Here is a 17177-nt window from a genome sequence, read left to right as displayed (position 1 = left end):
ATGGCCAACAGATAAAAAAAAAGGGGAACATTTCCACATAAACTTGTAACACATTTACTCTCATAGTGCTTCACAATAGAAGTAGGGCATTACGTCTCACGGCGGTCTACACCTGTATAACTCCTCCGTGTTTACCGAGGGAGCCAACCCTCCGGGGAGATCCTCACTGCATTTACTTTTTACCTTCGCTAAGGCTTCCAGGCCCCAACTTTGCACCCCTAGGCCAAACTCACAAACGGGGTCTCACAGACTTCTGCTTTGAGGAGCTCACGCTACGACATAACATAATGAATATTTAAATTTAAAAAATAAATTCCAAGTCAGAGTTCAAATTTTATCTCTCCTACGACCCTGTTCTTTAGTTGGTTAAGTAACCGACGTGAAAACCTTTAAAAGCGGATTAATATGATTTTTCAAATCAACTTTACAATATAATTTTTTTTATAAAATGTTTGTCGTTTAGCAATTTAGAAAATATTCACATGAAAAATAAGAAAATATGTTTAAGCTAACCGACAGCTGTGTAGGCGCTACCGACCGACCGATCACACGAATCTAGAGGCAGCTGCACCATCAAAAAAAAAAAAAAAAAAAGGCAGAGCCGTGATTTCTGCTTCGTCCACGGGTGTTTGTCCGGCTGTTTGATAAAAAAAATCAAACATATATTTATAAATTAAAATAACTTGTGAATAAAATATTTATATATATATTAATTCTTAGTAATCTAAAAATAAATCTAAAAAATAAATTTTGGTGAAAAAATCCTAAAATTAATTTCAATTTTAAGATAGAAAATTAAAGTTTTGTCTTGTAAGCACGAGTATAAGAAAAAGATAGCAAAGCGCCGGCAATGTGCACGAGAGCATTCATATTCATAGTGCTCCATGGTAACAAGTGACCTCTGTTGCTCCACGTAGGACGCAAGCTAAGGTATGTTATGTAGAAGAGAGATGCATGCCAGCGTACGTCATCCAAAAGGACTAGTCATGGATTATCCATGAGCTGAACCATCTCAATTCAGAAGAGAGAAAACTACATCTAAGGTTTTCACCATGCATATGTCAAACCACACACCACCTTGGGTTGCTCCGGCCCTAGCTTCGGTTGCGCCGCTGTCATGGCCTTCTCGCTCACATCTTGGGCTCGCCGACCCGAGCGGCTATTGACCCATGCATGCAGTCATGGAGCTATGTGGCAACTGGAGACGAGAGTCGAGGACAGAGGGGACGACAACCATAAATGGGGGATAAAAGATTTGCGACGGTTTGAGACGGGGGAGGTAAGGGTAGAGGCATCGATCGACAACGTTGGACTGGATGGCAGTGGCAATGACGAATGGGGTGTAGATGGAGAGAAGTAAGGGACTGAAAATAGTTGCCGATCGAGAAAGGAAAAGTGATTTAGGGTATTTTGTAATTTTCTTTGAGGGTGCTAGGACATAATTTTAGATAAAGGTGTAACAGAATAAATTTAAGATAGGAAAAAGTACGAATTACCCCTTAAGTATCGCGGTCGACCGTACCCCCTAAACCCGAAAATCAAACATCGTTTACCCTGAACTTTTAAAATTGGGCAAATTACCCCCCTCGATACAATTCAAAGCGGTTGTCATACGTGGCGTGCACGTGGCAGTCCGATCAGCATTTTCTTTTTTTATGGTGGGGCCCACATGTCAAAATCCGCTGCCGCCGCCGCCCCAATGACCACGATACATCCATTTTGATTATTTTTGCCGTGTCACCTGATAATACAGACTTCTAACTCTATTTTGATTGGAATTTTTATTAAAATAAATAAATGATAAATATTTTCTTATATTAAACTACTATTATAACTTATCTATACACGTTCCCGTGTTTCAAAACTAAATTTGTGTTATAAAGTCAAAGTTTTAAACATTTTAGCATATCTTATACAAAATGATAAAAATTACAGCAAGTTTAGGAAAAACCCAATTATTAATACCTTATATGCTGCATTTCAACTTGCAGCTTTGATGGCTGCCACCCTAGCAGGCTTATCGTATAACTTTTAAAAAATAACATATTTAAAACAAAAAATAGTTTATAAATAAATATTTATATACATGCTCTTGGTGATACAAATAAAGGATCAAAAATAAATCATGATAATAAAATCATAAAGCCAACGTTAAGTATTTAAATTTTAGCTTATAAATATTTTAAAAACAGGAAGATAAGACCCTAAGCTTTCTTTCGCAATTCCGGTTGTTGAATGTGGGTGCATGCCACCGCGTTATCCCGGGAGCGGACAACTTGTTAGTTTTAAAATTAAAGCTTACAACTTGTCAGCGCCTCACTCGTAATGGGATAACAACACAAATCTTTAACGAGCCATAAGGCAACTAACAAAAAGATGATATTTCCAAGTCGGGAAAGGTAGGAGTGCCTGAAAAAAGAAATCACGTAGCGCCAAACGTTAAGTACACCATTAAAAGACTTCTAAATTTTTCGCACGTACCACTCGACTGTACAGATGGGATACATCAACAACCGTCAGCAAAATGTTTATTCTTCCGTAGAGTGTCATATTAAGACTATTAGATACATCTATTTTTATTATACTCGTATTAGAAACTCATCACCATTTAGAAACATAAACTGATGTGATATTTTTACATACGGAGAGCAACGAAGGATCACGTGGCTACCCTAAAAGCAACACGTGGCAGAAACTAAGTTGGCAGCGAGAGGCTACACCAAGACTAGTATAGCAATCTTTTTATTTTAAAATATAAGTATTTTGTATGATGTAAAACTTATTTTAAAATATAAGTATCTTGTATGATGTAAAACTTATTTTAAAATATAAGTATTTATAATATTATTTATAGTTATACTTATTATCAATCATTTTTCATTTAAAATTCTCCCTATTTCATCTTCACCTATACTCACACACCCATCCATTCTTCATTTATTAAAGGGCACCTGGTTTTGTTTCCTCTATCTTAATCCTTGCTAAATAAACTAAAATTACTTATATTTAGAATAGAACTAGTAGTTAACTATTAACTATGTTTCATATTATAAGATGTTTTAGTTCTTTTTATATTTATATGGATACTATAAATCTAGACATGCATATAAAATGTGGTCATGATTCAGTGATGAATCTAGATATAACAAGACATCTTATAACATGAAATGAGTTGAGTAATTAGTATTAGTAGTATGTGTAAACAATCAACAGATGAAGTAGTTAATTACTTTTGAAATGTATAATAGCTTAATTTTCAATGGCAGTCACCTTAAGAGCCATATATTGAAATTTACTACCTTTGTTCCCAAATTTAACAACCTAGTATTAAATTAGACATAACCTATTATTACAAATCTAGATAGGGATATATAGCTTGTATCTAATCTAGGATGCTATATTTTGGAATGCATGGAGTACTTTATTAAACTATCGGTGGTGGCATGTAGCTCCTTACTCCCTCTTTGCTCTCTGTACTCACGGTTTTTTTTCTCACTCTATCACCCTTTAGTAATGGCCTCATGGCGGTGACTACATTTAACCACAACTAGGCCTGCTAATGGTTTAGATGAAAATAGATTAAATAGGTTAGATTTTAATTTGGATTGTCTTTGGTTGGATGCAAATAGATTGTTACTTCAAATGGATTCGATTGGGTTGGGTTATAGAGACAGATGTATTGGTATCGACTGGGTTTGGTTAGGTGATTTTAGGTTTTAAATGGATTTAACCCGTTGAAGATAAATGGATCCTTTAATTGGGTAGCTAATAGATAAGATAATAGACATACATGGGACCCATATGTAGAAATTGATCAAAATTTGCACAAAGTTGCTCTTACACATAATAAATCATCCCACCAAATGTCAGTCAAATTTGATAAATTTTTATAGTGTGAACGCAAGTTTTAAAATTTTAGGTTCGAGTTTATACATACCAAATGGACGTATCCATTCTAGTTGAGTGGGTTGGATCCATTTTAATGGTTTGGTGCGGGTTGGACTAAAATTGAAGTTGAATTGATTTGGATTAGATCTTAATGAAAAAGGAATAAGTCCACTAGAGGTCCCTAAACTTGAATGCAAGTTTGTTTTTTATCTCTTAACCGCAATACCAGAAATGTGTACCCCTAAACTTTGAGAATCCGTTCAAAAAAGGTACCTTGGCAGGATTGACCTATTTTTTGACCGGTTTTGCTGACGTGGCGGCCGATGGGTCCCACATGTCAGAATTTTTTATTTTTACTCCTTCCTTCTCTCCTTTCCTCTCCTCTCAATTCCTCTCCTCTCTTCTTCCTCCAGAGCGCGTTGGCAGGGGTGGAGGCGGTCAGGTTGGCGATGACGGCGGGCAGCGGCCAGCGCGGGTGGGCAGGGCAGTGACGGCCGGGCTGGCAGCGCAGGAAGGCGGCGGCCGATACGCGCGTCGTCCTCTCTGCGGTGGCGAGCGTCGGCCGACGCGGGAGGACGGAGGCGGTGGCAGCCGGGCGGCGGCCGACACGGGAGGGTGGGGGCGGTGGCGGCCGGGCTGGCCACGAGCGCAACCCTGTACCGCGGCATGACGAGCAGGCTCCCCGCCGCGACCTTCCCGTCCAGCTACGTCGACGCGCCGCCGGCACCGACGATCTGGATGCGCCCACTTCCCCGGGCGACGTACACCGCCTGCGCCGCGGCGACGTACATGTCACCGGGCTGACGGCGCCCGCCGTGTCACCCTCGAACACGATGGTGACATCCTCACCACCGTCATCCGCGTCGTTGTACCACCACATGACATCCCCGACGCGCACGGCGATGACATCGCTGGCCTCGAGCCGCACCACCCTCTCCCTGGCGTCTACCCCCACGGGAGAACCCCGACCACCGTGCTGCAGCCAAGAACGTAGCCGAACTTGCCGGAGTCAGCGTAGTGTGGCAGCGCGAAGCCGAGGGGTTTCAAGACAAGCAGCATGCACCCGAGCTTCTCCCCGACGACGGTCAGCTGGTCCTTGCCAGACCAGGCGAGGTACGACCTGGCCTCATTCTCGACGAGCGGCTTGCTGGCCTTGACGAACACATCAGTCACCGCCATATCTCGAATCAAACTTCAAAAGCAATCATAGCAAGAAAAATCTTAACTCGTTCTTGGCTGATCAGCGCTACATACGTCCGCTATGACCAACGCGAGGAGGAGAGGTAGCGATTTTTTATTTTATTATTAGGCTGACAGGTGGGCCCCATATTTTATTGGGTATTTTTTATGACTTGGCAACTGACAAGTAGGTCCCATAAATTTTTTAATATATTTTTTTGCTGACTGGGATGCCACGTCAGCAAAACCACCCTCCAATACTGCTAAGGGACCTGATTTGAACGGTTTTATAACTTCGAGGGCCCAACATTTCTGGTATTGCGGTTGAGGGACGATTTTTTGATACTTCGTGACAACTTGAGGAACCTAATGTGAACTTATTCCAATAAAAAATAATTAGGATGGGTTGGTTTGGTTTGATAGAGTAGCTAGTAAAGAGATGGATTGGAGTGGATTTGAATTGGATCCAAATCCATTGGCAGGCCTAGCCACAACATGGCCAAACCCGGTAGTGGGGAGGAAATTGGTCGCTTGTGCGCCACCATGGGGCTAGATCATGGCGTGTGGAGGGAGATAGGTGAAATAGCGATGGCGGCCAGAACACATGTAGAGAGTGGGAGTTAAGCCATGGAGAACGAAGCGAGAGACAAGTACAAGAGCGACAAAGCTTGCGTGAATTATTCTGGCTCTGTATTTCGGAATGTGTTTTGTATGTGAGTAAATATGGACTATATATGCAAAATACTGAGTACTTTACGCAATTCTTGTTGTCATATTTTGTATTATGTATGTGAATAATTATGTATTGTTAATTCTGAATGGAAATGTATATTTTTCGTGAACAACTTATTTCCGCATATGGTCCTTTTATGGATCCGTCTACACACTCCGCACGAGCGGCCTAGCGTTGCCTGTGAAAATCTTTTTGCACATGCAAGCCTCTTAATACGCCCGCCTATGAAAATAATATTTCAAATAAGGTTGGGAGTCCGCATATGGAAAGGCAACACTTTTACAGGCGTTTTGTTATAGGCAATTTGGCTAAACCACACGTGGAAATTGATTTTTTAATCCCTTACCTTTTAATTGTCCAAACAAACCTTCAAACTTTATCACGTAGCCATACATACTCGTGCACCGAAAATTCTTGAGAAAGTACCGGATGAAACATATCTTACTTTAGTATCTCTGATACATTTGTATCTCGAGGTACTAAAATTTTGTAAATTTTAATAATTATAGTTAATTTTTTAATGATGGTTAAATTGTCCAATCAGCTATATATGACCTATCTATGTCATATATCCCAGGCTCATTCACGCAGCTATAGATCGACATGAATTGAATAGTTGATGCGTCGTAATATCTTTGGAAACTTATGGATATAGGTTTCATGCAAGAACATCGGTGAGAAAGACCGGCCGACATGGAGCGATGCAACCAAGTCGGCACAAGGATAGCTTATTAATTCCTCTATCACGTCTGATCTGACATACATACTCGATCCCTTCCTCGATCACAGAGACTTGATCTCATATATGTACGGTCATATATTTATCTATTTATCGCATTGAAGAAAATGGTCAAACAATTCATTCGTAACATCAAGAACGTTATATTATTAGAGAGATACTTTATTAAATAAATCTAATAGCCAGCTAGAACATACAGAAGAGAAGGCTTTGATTAGCGTAAGTTGTTCATATATGTTTATCGGTATCGGTTTGCGCCGTAAATTGTTCGTCATCACAATATGCGTGATAGTATAGGTTTGTCATGTAAATCTGTCGGATTCACCCACAAGATTTGGTTTTATCGCCAAATCAATCTAAATCGGCATAGGCAGGGGCGGGGGGCTGGCGGGGCTTCAGCCCCCCTACATACCGGATCTCCCGTGTAAAATAGAGGAGAGAGGAGGTGGAAGAAGAGGTGTGAGGACGTCCCAAAGCCTAAGTGGTGCAATGCTCTGAGACATGTCAGCGCGAAATATCTGGATGGATGGGGCCTCAAATTAAACCCAAATAATTACGGTAACCATCCAACCTCATCGCAGACCCCGACATGTCTTGAAGAGGGCACTACAAAGGCTCTAAGCCATCGGATATGAAATAGAAGACATAACCATTGGAATAGCCACGCCAGTCATCTACGTCATACGCCCGTCAATCACTCGATGGTCGCAACCAAAAGCGTACCCCAGAGACTCGATCTCAACAAAGGCATATTCTCCGGTTATCTCAACCATTTCAAACCCATCCTCATGTGGGACTAGTTGCCCAGGAATGCAACATAGTCTCACATAACTCATCTCAAGCACGATATTCGAATTATAAGTGGTTCTAAGCATAAAGCATAATAGTCTTAATAAGTTCTAAGTAGTACTTGGCGACAAGCCATACATATTGGTTCATGTGGTAAGCGTGCTACCCAAAAGCCTATAGGCAAACCGGCTAGGGTAAATCCCTAGTTAGAACCATCCTAGAAATCACAAGCTGTATCAAACTACTCATCCAAATAGTCATTGCCTGCAGCAGGGTCTGAGCCAAAAACAAGTAAAAGAAAGCAAGAAATCAGTACATTAATCAAATTAATGTACTGGCAAGTCGGTGACAACCCTAGCATGCTACATGTTGGCCATATTCAAGGATAAGCTGTGTATAGGTTAATTTGCATAAATGCCAGTTTTAGTTCACAACATTTTCTTAATGGAATTTTTTTAACAATAGTATAGAGCAAGTAAAACTTGTAATGTAAATAAATAAATAACACACGTCTACCATTCAGGGTAGATCATCACCACTTACCATCATATCATCACCATTCACCGAACTTTACCCAAGTTCACCAACAAAACATTCCAACCATTTTCCAAGTTCACAAGAGTTTATCAAAATCACAAACTATACTCATGACACTTCACCATGCCGCTCATGACCGTGAGCACGGCTAATCGATTAGTTTTAGACTCTGCAGAGTTTGTACAACTTTTAAGCCCACATGATATGGATCGCTCTAGTTTATCCGATACCCGTCGGTATCACCACACTCTACACATTGAGTGTAACCTAGAGGTCATAACGAAACCGTTACATTGTTTATTGTCTAGCTTTGCACCAGCACGATGTGTGTTTTACCCACGCTACTAGCAAAGTAGCGCCACTAGGTAGCGGGCCCACGCTTTAACCTAGCGCCGTAAGGAACCCTACCCGGAATCCCTCACGAGGCACGGCACCGTTGTATTAGACAGACTGCCCGCTCAAATCATCACATACCACATGTCATTAATCAATTTCAACAAATCACAAACCATAGGAAGTTCCGATAAGTTACCAAAACCCGGTAACTCGTACTCTTCGGCCTACCAAGATGCAAGGCTAAATTCTAAACAACTTAATAGGTTAAGGCCAGCCCATACTTAGCACATGTGGTTTGTACTGTTTTTATTAGTTGGTGACATAGAGTGAGATCCTTAATTGACCCGGCGAACGCTCCCCCTATCGGTGCACATCTACCACCATATGTACACCACTCGCCGCCCAAGTCTAAAAAAAGTTTTCTCCATTTTCTATTCACAATACTCACACATTTAAAATTCTGTCCAGCAGCATCAAAATAACCTTTTTCACATATAACATTTATCAAATTGAGTAATTTGTAAGGCGGTAACCGAATATATAAGCATATAGCGGCAATATAAGCATAGCATAATCCCAAATAACACAATAATTGTATCCAAGAGAACCCTATGGTTACAACCAGCAAGGATTCAATATTTCAAGGTGGGTTATGCAGCAATTAGGTCATATCTACCATTCCCATATTTATATAATTTCTTTTACTAAAATTAATACTAGCTAACGTATGCATGTTTGCAATAGAATCATTTAGCCCAATAAAACATAGGATCAAAATGGTCAAAGGAGGGGCTGACTTGCCTTCGTCCGCAAACACCTGAACCTGGTCTTCAACAAACTCACCCTCTTCTTCTTCGACGTATTCTTCCTCTATTCAAAATACGCGTATACGATAAATACAAAAATGCATAAAAACCAAAAATGCATGAAAATGCATGAGACTTATGCAGTAAGTGTGTGCTGGTCTCAGGTGGCCTCTAGTGAAGGAATTTTTATTTTATCACTTTGTTTTACAGAGATATGCATTTAATAATTAAAAAGGTTTAAAAAGGGCTAAGTTTTATTAAGCAACATTTTTGTACAGAAGTGAAGAAAATTACTTTTACAAAGTTACAGAGCATGATTTTAGAAAATTAACAGAAGTGGTTTCACAATTTTTAGAGCTATTTTCAATTTGTTATGGATTTAACAAGCTCTAGGAGATATTTAGGGAAAAACAAAAATAAAGGAAAAGTTTGTACAAAAAGTACCAAGTTTTATATTTTTATAAAATAGTTCACAGTTCCACGGATCTAACAAAACTGGTTTCACAATTTCTGGAGTTAAAATGAATTTTGTACACAATTTTGAAGTTCTGCTCATTCTCAGGTAAAAAAATAGAAATCAGTTTTCAAAATTTAATTTCAGCCGGGCCCACATGTCAGTGAATGGCGTTTTCTGAAGTGGGGGCGTTTTCCAGAAAGGCTCTCGGAAGATAGGAAATCAACCCGTACTCCCTTGCTACAGTAATATGTGTCTAGATAGTTTTCGGATAGAACCCTGGCTTTAGTCGAATTCTCCGAAGGAGGTCCCTGGTCGGGCTCACAGGAGGGGCAGCCATGCCTGGCTTGATCTAGGGGTCGCCGGCGGCGAACCGAAGCTCGGATGGGGTCGTGATCAACAGAGAAAATGGAGAGGAGGTCAAGGCGAATCTAATAGTGGTCGTGGCGACGACGACGGTGGCCTGTGCAGCTCCGACGACGATGGCGAGCGGCGGCCTTCGGTTGGGCGACGGTGCATGTTGCTATTCTTGATTGATCTAGCTAGAATGAGGCATGAAATGAGTACCTAGAGGTTCCAGGGAGCTTACAACACGGCCGGCCGGGGAGGAAAAGCGTCGACAATGGTGAGGGCAGCGGCGACGGTGTTGTGCTCGACGCGAAGGATGTCGGAGAGGCGGCGTTGCTCGGTGGTGTTTCGTCTGAGCACAAGGGTAAAATGGGTTCACTGAGGGATGCTAAGAAGGATGACGCGGACGGTTTCTCGTGAGACTCACCAGGGAGAGATTAATGGCGACGTGGGCTCGCCGGCGCCGACATGTGCGCTCGCGTTCCGGCCATCCCAAGGGGTTTCCTTCCCGGAGTTCACTTGGAACGTGAAGAGGCGAGGTAGGAGAGCCTGCTGGCGCGAGGGCTGGTTTAAAGGTGGAGTTTGGACGCGGTGCCCGTGAGCTCGGTCCATGGCCTAAGCTCTGTCCCTGCGTTCTCGAGCCGTGCGACGATGGAACAGGGCGGCTAGGCGCGTCAGGACGTGTGCAGCGTGCCGTGGAAGAGTAGTGGAGGAGGAGATTTGGTCTGGGCGCGATGATTTGGTCTGGGCGCGATGATTTGGTCGGAACGGCCTCGTCTACCTTCAATGGAGTCGTACCCGGGTGGTGATTGGGGAGAATGGCGCGAGGTGGACGATGGGTATGGAGACACGGTGTCTAGACCCACCAGCAGCATCGGCTAACATCTTAGCTTCGTGGAGAAGGCCCGACATGGCATGGTGGGAAGCTAGGGGTGCTGTTTTCTCCACTCCAAGGAAGACGTCCGCCAGGTGTTCGACGAAATGCTTACAAAGACTGAGAGAGGGAGAGAAGGTGGCTGGTGCTATGATGGGGTTTCTTGGGCTTCCATTGGCCATGGGGGGTGGTGGAGGCTGTGAGGAGAGAGTGGGAGGCTGCCATGTGGGTCCTAGGGGTGTGGAGCCCACTTGTCATTGAAAGAAATTTAAAATCTGGCTTGGAGGCTAAGTCAAGTAGAGTTGGCTGTAAAGGATTTTTGGAGGGTGAGAAGAAATGGTTAGATAGCGATCCAGCGTGTGCCACTCCTCTTGGTGTTAGAAGAAAGTTAGTAGAAGACTTTGGCTGAAACAAAAATTTTAAAAGAGGTTTTTAAATAAATGTTTTGAAGGGAGCAAGTTTGAATCTACTAACAGTTTTTCAGGATTTTGGAGAGATTAAAATAGATCAAAGAGATAGCAAACCTTAAAGAAAAATTTTGAAAATTTAAGGGTTGATTTCTGACATATCAAGGTATTTTTTCAGAATTTTTATAGAATTTTTGGATGCATACAAGTACCATATTAATTGTTTTTTGACTCTAGGTCTATTATTGCATGTGATGATGAGATGATTAAGATCAAAAAACAATTAAAATCACTTCCAACCACATGATGCATTTAAGTTAAATTTAGTTCTCGGGTTTATAGGCTTGGGTATGTTACAAGAGGGGACGAAGAAGAATAGGGGGCTGAAGCAGGAAGAAGTTAACTAGTCCCCAATCTTCGAATCCTGGATCCGCCACTGGGCATAGGAGCTGGATTTTGGTCTCTCTATCAGCTTCGCTAGCCGGTTTTGATATTCTTCTCATCATCTTGGTCGAGAGCTTATCAAAATTAAAGTGGTGTGTGAATTCACACCTATATAACATAAACAGTGGTGGGGTCTAGCTAAAAGTATTAAATGCCTCTGAGCAAATTATACTAAGCGGATTTTTAACATAAAATTTCAGGAGGATTTCAGTGATGATTTTTATGGTTTTAATGGAGTCGGTGAGGCTCGAGTCCTCACCACCCATGCTAAATCTGCTCCTGAAAAGTCGTTGACACTTATATGTGAATATTAGTTTAGTATATATCCAATCTAAATGAGACATATATGTACATGAAACTCAAAGATTTTAGTGAATGTATATGCTTAAGTCGCTTATATATGAACACATGCAGGGAAATGTATGTTGCCGCTCGATGCACCAACAGGGCTTTTAAGAGTTCCTAGGCTAGTTAATGCTGTGGCTTGAACCTTCGAAAAGATGTCAGCTTCAATGAGAGAGACAGCTCGTGATCGACACATCAATTTTTAGCCCCAGATTTAATATCGTGGAAGGCTAGAGCTTACTGATGAATATATGTATCGGAAAAGCTAAGCAGATCTAGCATGAGTCACGGTCGGAGTTGTGGTTATCATGTGGGTATCTTGCCCCAACTAATTTAGAGGTTTGCAGCTGTTGATCAGTTTCGTGGTAACACGGAATCCATGGCGACTCATGCCGACACTCTGAGCAAGTGTTTCGTTACTCCCACGTGTAGGAATTAACGCAACCAAATTAGATCGTAACCAACCTTATATAGACTATATTATACTAGTATATAGCAAATTAGTGGGTTCTTACTAGTATACTAGTTATATAGAAAAACCGAAAGTGGTCACCTTTATGTAATTCAACAAGTTCAATAAATCTTCCACTTAAAAAATGTCAACATGTTTAACTAAAATGGCATATATGCGGTTTCTATGCTGATCCGCTTGCGTCGTCAATTATCATTGGAATATTTCGATATTGGTTTGTTATAAGTTGTGGATTAGCTGGCGCCACACCCAATAACATACTCCCTCTGTTTTATAATCTGTTTTATAATGTAAGATGTTCGACTAAATCCTATCTAAACAACATATATTTTTGACCAAGTGGAGCAATGAAAAAAAAATCAAACAGGGTAACTCCTAATGTGCAGTAGCTAGGGGCAGCAAAAGGGAACGTACATCGGGCTTTTGGCCCTGGTCACTCCTTCCTTAGGGTTGACCCATACGGCGACCAAGCCTTGTCGTCGGTACCCCTTGTGCCTCTTTCCTGCCTTGCCACCGTCAGAGCGAGACAAGCGATAAAGTTAGTTAGCTGCAAGGATGGGAGCAGTGAGGCTCTACCTCTCCTCTCAAAGGTGCCATAGTAGTTGGGGGACATGCATCAACCAAAAGGCGAAAGGCATCGATATTGTTCACATCTAGTCAGAGTTGATGAGGAAGGGTAGGAAACGCCGACGAGGTGGTGGCGGCGGGGGGAGGGGGGAAGAGGTACGGTAGTGGTGAGCTAAATATGCCCTTCACCCCTCCTCCATCTAGCTCTGGCTCGGGGCATATCGAGACCGCCACCAATGCTAGGGCAGAGCCACAACAATGGCAGGTTGATCTCCTCGTCGCGGCGAAGAAGAGGTGAATGGCATCAAGTGAGGAGGAGGTGACTGCAGTGACGTATGTGCTTCACTGGGTGCGCCGTGACAAGGTGGGCAATGAGGAGGCGGGTGATGGGAATCTCATGTTTGGGACTAGAAGGTCGCAACTGCGTGTTGTGGTAGAGTTGCTTGCATGCTCGGTGTGAGCGTCGCCCTAATGAGGATGTGGAGGTGGCCTACGTGGCAGCGGGACAGAGGTGGCCTGAGTTAGCATGCACGGGTGTGCTGATGACGTGATGATGCTAGCGACAAGGTGCTCCGCCATCCTTGATGTCAACCATGCATGCACCCTCTTCTTTGTGGAGCCCTCGCCCTTTTTCGAGGAGGAGCAATACATGGTGGAGGCAGCTCGGGATCTTTAGGGGAAGGCTTGGGTGGCTTAAGCAACACTGTCAACTTTGAGATTTCCTTTGTCGGATTCTGCAAGTAGCTTGGCGGGCGGCAGGGCGGAGGAGGCCAACACTATCGTGTGAGGTGGTGATGGGGTAGGCGCTATCGACTTGGTGCAATGATGGTCTTGTTGTTGGCAGGACTGTTCAGTGAAGGTGCCGATTCGGAGTGGTGCAGGTCAGGTATTGCCAATGTTTAGACAGCGGTATCTAAGCTGGGCGACGAACCGTGGACATGCTATAAGGAGTTCCAGTTGCATTTTGCTAAGCCGACAACGGCTATGCCTTCCGGCGTTGTAACCATCTTGGATGTAACCTTCTCCCTCTCTTAACGAGTTTCTCCGGGTAAAAACCACATTCTTTTTTGGATGGGCAGCGGTGGCGTCCTTACATGGTTACCTTCTTGGATGTGTCGTTTTAGGTGTCCTTGCTATGGTGTTGTTTTTAACCGACGACAATTGATCACACATAGAGACGGTCAGTTTGACGCTAAGCTCCACTCTAACTCTCTAAATAGCTTGTGTTAGTGTGGTTGGTACGTAGGTCATGTTTGTACACTTCGGTGCACAACCAATCAAGATAGACTTCTGTCCTATTTTTATAATATTTTATTATATAATCTTAATACTGGATGGCCTCCATCGGCCATCCGAAAGAAAGGGTACGTACCGGCCGGCAGCCGTGTTGAGAACGGAACCAAAAATCCACACGGCCTCGCCAGTGCGTACGGCATCGGATGATTAGATAAGTCACACCCTGGGACACCTTATCGCCCCCCTTACTTTATAAAGCATACATATGCGTGGTTGACGCTAAGACCGTCCACAGTGACATGTCGAGCTCCGAGCTGAGGGCACGCTAGCCAAGATCAGTGGTCCAGCCGCAAGCATGCAAAGAATGCTAAGAAAACACGCACGCACGTCTCCGTCGCTTATCATCCAAGAATCCTGCATCTATGGCCTCCTGCGACAACCCCCTTGCCCCCACTGGCCTCTGGCTCTCCCTATTATTGGAACCAACAGGCCGGGACGGACGTCGGTCGATCGCGAGGCGAGCGAGCAGGGGATCTCGAAGAAAAAGCAGAGAGATTGTTAAGACGCCGCGGTTTGCCGCAACCATGCACATGCATCCGCGGCCGGCCCGCCCGCCGGCTTGCGGCGGAATGCTCCGCTGGATCGCGAAAGGGGAGCGGAAAAGGAGCTTTGGGAAAGAAGAAGCATCCATCATATCGTCCATCGTTCCTTAATTCCTCCCTGGATCCATATCTATCTGTCTTGTCGTGCATGCGGCCATGTTGTGCCAACCCAAGAGCATCACAATGTAATGTTGATCGGCAGGGCTTGCCGACCTAGCTAGCTCGATCGACAAGGCACTAACACCCCCCCGGCCCCTGGCTAGCTGCCGGTATCATCGATCGCGCGCGTTGCCTTTTGGTCCCAGGGCCTCTCCGAGTGACAGGAGGAAATAGCAAATCGCGGCGGCGTGAACATGGCGGCAGCTAGCGTGCGATCAACAGCGTCATTATATTGCTGATTAATGTGTTTGAGCTAATGTGTTAACTATCTCTAATGAGATTTCTCGACATTGATTAAGTTTTATAATAGAAATAGATGCCCCGTATAATTTATCCATGTAAGCAATTTATTAATTAAAAAGACGACGTATACAACATATCACCTCTGGACTAACTCCAGTGTACTAATTTAAGTGCAACATTACGGTACTTTACACTATTGGAGGTAGCAGTGCAGTGTATTTTTACTAAGTATATTAAATTTTTTATTTAAAACATTGATAATATATATTTACCACTTCATCTATTTTAACATGATATATGACACACAAATTCATCTATAGGTGTAGTAGAAATTTTATAGAGGTAAAATTAAAGCTAAAATATATAACATTGGGATAAATTTGTGTGTCATATATCATGTTAAAATAGATGAATTAGTAAATTGATTTCAATGTGTAACTAAATCTGTGCCGTTGATCGTTGTCTACTTCCAGTATAGATTATACTGGAAACGTTATTACATATTATTTGTATAAGAACTACAGCGGTATTTTCAATCGTAACTACTATATATAGCCCTTTAAATATCAATTGCTAGTACAGTATTACAAATTTGTTTCTGAAGCAAGACTGTGCATTGGAGAGTACGTAGCATGATTGTCCAATTGCACTGAAAATCCAGACACGAATACTTACTTTATTTTCTCTGAGAAGATCAGTGCACAGGAACGTAACATGGCATGTTTGTAACTGGCAAACTAGATTGGAATACTCCTCCAGCTCCTTCTAGCTCCATCTTCTGCGCATGTTTGTTTAAGGAGCTTAAAAAATGAAACTGTGGCAGTAATAACAGTTAGAAAGCAGCTGGCCAGCTGACCAAAGGACCAGAATATGCGTCGCACAGGCGTGATAATATATGCGAACATGTGAAACCGTCAGCAGCTAATTTCAAATATTCTTGTACCCCGTTGTTTACAAATATTTTAAAAAAAACAGCAATAGACAGATTTAGATAGTTAAGAAAAAAAGAATAAGTACCATCTCCAACCAATTCAAAATATAATTAAGTATTCTAGGATTTAAATGTATACTATAATATAAATAATTATATACTGATTTACATTATTCTCATCACGTCAATCATGCCATGGCCAACTAGGTGCTTAGAAAGAGAAGCTAAACAATTCAAGATTCAATCTTTGATAACTAAAGTGACTAAAATAGATTCTTTTGACTAAACCTAAGTATATTTGCTTAATAGCCAAAAAAATTATATTTTAAAATGGAGGTGAACACAATGTTTCTCGTTATTAGTACTATATTCATACATTGCCATAGTCTCATACGAACATATTTATAGATGATTTTAACTAACCATTAATTTATTTTAGTCGGTGATTGCGAGCAAGGGGATGGGAGGCGGTTGCGTAGTGTAATGGTGGATAAGAGCAAAGTTAGGGAAAAAATAAATAAAAGATAATCGATCCCGCAAGTAGTACTTTAAAGTATTTATATTTGTGGATAAAATGTCAGGTCAAAATCACTTATATTGCCGATAAATTAAATAATCTATATATGGCAGTGTGACTGTCATCCGACCAACTCCCATAATAAATTTTACAAATTACTCATTGTACCTCTTATATTTAAAATCAATCAAATTAAAATGAATAGCTAGTATAACATCAGGTGTTTGTAACCTCTTAATATTAAAAATCAACCAAATTTAAATGTACAAATACTAAAATATAATCATTTTTAGATTCAAAATTTATACAGCTTATAAGCATTTTCTGGGACAATTTTGGATGATTCTCATCATGTCATAGGCTCATAGCAAATCAGGTTCTTTGAAAAGAGAATCTAATTAATTTAAAACTAAAACTTTGATCACTAAAAAGACTAAAACTTTGATCACTAAAAAGACTAAGAGAGAATCTTTCGTACAATCTTAATATTTACTAAACAACCTAGTATACGGTGAGAGTACAATGTTTCTCATTATTAGTAAAATGCTCATACATTGCAGCACCATATATT

The sequence above is a fragment of the Oryza brachyantha genome, chromosome 2 (genome assembly GCF_000231095.2).
Source record: "Oryza brachyantha chromosome 2, ObraRS2, whole genome shotgun sequence".
NCBI lineage: Eukaryota > Viridiplantae > Streptophyta > Magnoliopsida > Poales > Poaceae > Oryza > Oryza brachyantha.
The sequence above is the reverse complement of the archived record's forward strand: the minus strand, read 5'-3'. Positions refer to the sequence as shown.